At 45.5% G+C, this 4,476-nt stretch overlaps 1 pseudogene; it reads right to left on the reverse strand.

Annotated features, from left to right (window-relative positions):
- Window positions 1-31: 31 nt before the first annotated feature.
- Window positions 32-3,082, reverse strand: LOC111236206 (annotated as a pseudogene).
- Window positions 3,083-4,476: the final 1,394 nt, after the last annotated feature.

Consider the following 4,476-nt stretch of genomic DNA (forward strand, 5'->3'; position numbering starts at 1 on the left):
CACATGTTCGATTCTTTATCAAAGCAGCAGCTCAGTCCTCATTGGCTGCAAGGGGTGGACACTCGGCCAATGAACAGAGCGTGTTGATGGTGGATTCTCTGAATGAGCAGCAGGAACGGTCGGTCAGCCACAAAACATCTTCCCGGTTCAAGTTGATGACGTCGATCGCACGACCGACAGTGGCTGCTGCCCTGCCTCGCTGCCCCTCTGCTCGTTCACATCTGACAAGCCAGGCAAACAGGTTTATCGGCCCTGGTCTTACGGTCTGAACTGACTCTGGACCAGGAAACAGGTTTATCAGGACCCTGGTCTTTACTTACCTCAGGAAAGGCCTTTCATGGTAGGCATCTGAGAAGAAGAGACCATCACTGGCCGTCCTCGCAAACATCCCTGAAACAAACAAACAGACAGACAGGTGAGTGAGCAGGTTAAACCAGGAAGTGATGCAGCTGATCCAAAACTTCCTGTGGAAACCTGTTTCAGATCATTAAACTTCACTGATTAAAGATAAACACTCACAGAGACCTTGAGTTAACCTGAGATCTCTAACCTGTGAGCTCTACCTGTACTCCACCCTGCACTGACTCAATCCACAATTTGAACTGTTTGATCTGTTATTCTGGACTGAGGTTAAGGACTGAAGTGGGATGTGATTCAAAGTAGCTCACATGGCAGGCTGGCCTTGTCTGGGCTGAAGCAGGTCAGTCAGTCCATGGCCTGAAGCTTCTCCTTCAGACTGAAACTGTCATCGCCCTGAAACCGAGGGACGTGGACGGAGGCGGTTCGTCTCCTTCTCTGACTCAGCCAGTTGTTCAGTTTGTTCAGGTCCAGACTCGCCTCCACCGACACACAGACGACAACAATCACAGCACAATCCATGAAGTGTACCACCCGAGCATCACAGGTCCTGCAGTCTGTGGTTCTGTTCATCAGTGAGACCACTGTCCATTTAGATCAGGAGTAGCTCTCACGCCTAAACCTGAACACGATCAGACCGTCAGACTCCCACCTGATCAGAGTTCAGATGTTTTATTACAGAAAGTGTTTAAATCCATGAAAAAAAAACATTCACAAACATTCTGTCAACTGTGTTACTTGATTGTGAAAATAAATGATTCCATTTTTGCTGGGCGACCCCGGGACCTCCTCACAGACCCATGGGTCCCTGGACCCCACTTTGAGAACCACTGATTTAAGCAAAGGTTCTTCCTCCTGTATCAGGACAGCAGCTCTTCATACCTGCTCACCAGGAAACTCTTAAATAGAAACGTCATTTATTTGTCTTTAAGTGTAGACGAGTCAAAGTCAGAAGTTTACAAATAATAAAAAGTACAGATACTTGAAATATATATATATATATATATATATATATATTACACAACCAGAAGATTCAGAAAATCTGAGTAGTTTGTCTTTGAAAGCAGGTACTAATGAGCTTCAGCTCTCAAACAGATAGATAAAAGATAAGATCTTCTCAGTTGAAGAAAACATACACAAGTAAAGTTTTGATAAAATAAAGAACATGAAGGAGAGAAAATAAACATTAAAGAAACTGGAAACTTTTCTCATAGATTAAGCTGGACTGGAAGAAAAGACCAAGGACCTAACCTGAACTGCGAGGCGTGCCTCTTCTCGGCAGGATCAGCACATGTGATGTCCGTCTCCGCTGTAATGGCAAATCTCCCAGGATCTGCACCTGGTCTTGGGGGAGTCCTGTACCTGAACTCGTCTCCTGGTCATCATGTTGACGGGGCAGGGCCGCACTTCTCGCTTGACGTGGAAGTCTGAGACAAAGACGTTGTCTTGTCGAAACTGTTCTTCACCTGACCCTGAGAGGCGACAGGGAAAGCTGAGAAGAACATCTTACTTTTTATAATTGTAATTAATTTTACAGCTTTGAACTGTCGGGTGGCCCAAGACCTTCGTTTTATTACATTCTGTTGAATTCCCTGAATCCTGAGCCCTGGTTTCTGAGGACAGCTGAGACCCACAGAACTTTGTCTTGATGCCAAGTGACTGGATCAGCAGACCAAACCATCAGACCCTGAACTCACAGTGTGGATCTCAGAAGGTTTGTGGACTTCAGTTCTCCTACCTTGAAGTAGATGGTGTTGACCAAGGACCAGGACGGTGGGTGGAGTCCAGCGTCCCCGTGGCAGTGGTCCTGGATCCGGTTCCTCAGTCTTGTTGGAAATCCAGTTGTTGATGTGGTGCGGGCCTTCTCTGGTTCTCCCTGTGGGACAGAATCCAGGTCAGCAAGAGAAACTGAGAACCTGACGAGGCGAGCTGGACAAGACGTTACCTTGAAGTTGAGCGGCAGCAGCTTGGCCCCGTAGAACCGTCTCCACTGATGTTCTGGTAGGTCTCGTTGAAACCAGGGATTGTCCCAAAACAGGCGGTTGGCAGAGACCAGCTCCGTGGTCTCGTCCTTCTTCTGTAGGACGACAGTTGAGTTGGCAAAAGAGAAGTGGACCTGGTCTGAGGTCTTCTCTCTTTTGATGCCTGTCGAACTTCAAACACCTGTAGAGACAGAGAACAGTGAGACACAGGTGGAGGCATAGGTGAAGGTTACAGCTGCTACGAGCTGGAAACAGATGATTCAGATGAAACCCTAATCAGACTCAGTGAGAGTTCATGTTTTGTGGTCTCAGTCGTGTGGGTGGTCTCTGGTCTCAGTGGTTCTGGTCCTCACCTTCATGATCTGCTGCAGCGTCTGGTTGCAAGCTCCCAGTTTGGTAAATGCGAAGGCTGTGGGAGACGCCTGGATGGGGACAGGAAGATGGTTGGACTCGGCGTCTTGCTGAGCGCCAGCTGTTTGTACAGCGACAGGGCGAAGCGGCCGTTGGCCTTGGACAGCTCTCCCCCCAAACCCAAACTCCTGGGGGGGGTTTTTGGGGTGGACTCAGGGACCGGCTCGGGCTCTTGGGGTCGGGCCCTCGGGGTCGGAGTCGGGGCTTGCGGTAGATGCAGCGCGGCTCCAAGAGGAAGGTCTCGGGTTTGGCGCTGCAGATGTGCCGGAATGGACGGCAAGAGAGACGAGTGGAGGAACCCGCAGAACCAACAGCCAATCAGCAGCCCTCATCCTGGAGACACAATTTATAAAGGAGAGACCTTCATCATCATCATCATCAGACACACAGAGTTTCTTAATTTCCACTTCTTGTTTTCTGAGCAGGTCACAACAGTGAAAATCACACACACACAAATTTTCATCTGCCACATACACACCTACACACGCAAACACAAACACACCACAGCCTACACACACAACACAAAACAACAACACCTCAACACAAACACAAAACTGAGTTTTTAACTGAACAAAACCTTGAAACTGAAACTCAGGATTTAGATTCAACTATTTTTGGCTAAAAAATTCAGCAGACTCTTTTCTCTTGTGTTTGAGTTGTTGTTGTTATTGTTGTTGTTGTTACTTGTTGTTTGTTATTGTTGTATACTGTTGTTGTTGTTACTTGTTTGTTGGTTACTTGTTGTTGTTACTTGTTGATTATTTCAAACTCTTTTTTACATATTTGTATTTTTTAGATTGTTTCATGGTGTAAATTAATTTTGTTCTTGCGTTTTCTCTAATGGACAAAGTCAATTATTTGTATTGAAACTGAACGGTTTCAAACAATCAACACCAGAGTCGACAGATAAAAGCAGCAGCACTGAGATTAAAGTCCTGAAATAAATCAGATCTTTGTTAAACATAAACAGACAAACTTGTTTTTTGTCTCCAATGAACCAAAAGAAGCCTAAAACTTTTATTCTTAGGTTTCAGATATCTAAAGTGTGTAGTGTACAGATTTAAACTTGTTTTACATGTGATGATTTCAAAACAAATATTTTAACATGAAGAGAAAATATTGAACAAAAACATTTGAAGCAGAAAAAAAACAAAATATCTAAGTTGGAAAAAAAGAATGAAAAGGTGTCCGAGCAGGAGAGAACTGTGTCTCCAAAACCTACGACAGAAACCAGAGAAGCAGACAGAACAACTCGACATCTGTATAACCTGACAGATAAACCATGTGTGAAGCTTCCTGGATGAAATTAAAGTATGAATCTTAGGCCTGAGCAGGTAGACAGTGGTGGTGTGTTCAGACAGTTCAAGGGTCTGTTGTGTTGAGCTGAACTCGGGTAGTGTCCTAAAGAGCAGAGGCTTCAGTCACCTTTGAGACATTGAAATCTGTCAGTCAACAAGTCTCATACTAGGAAACATCTGGACACAAACCCACCAAACTCACTCTCTGATCATGATCAATAACCGTCATGGAGGACCGAGGTCTGCCAGCAGGGGGAAGGAATCATTTCAAGCTCACAGCAGGACAAACTTCAGGGTTCTTTAAGAACCTGAGGTTCCAGTTCAGCATGTTCAGATTGTTTGGTCTCATGTGGCCTCTGAATGTTCTGTCCACCATGTTTGGTGTTGAGGGTCTGAACACTTCCTGATGACCTCATCATTGTGTCTAT

This window comes from Seriola dumerili, unplaced genomic scaffold (genome assembly GCF_002260705.1).
Source record: "Seriola dumerili isolate Sdu_G_001 unplaced genomic scaffold, Sdu_1.0 BDQW01000592.1, whole genome shotgun sequence".
In the NCBI taxonomy this organism is placed as follows: Eukaryota; Metazoa; Chordata; class Actinopteri; order Carangiformes; family Carangidae; genus Seriola; species Seriola dumerili.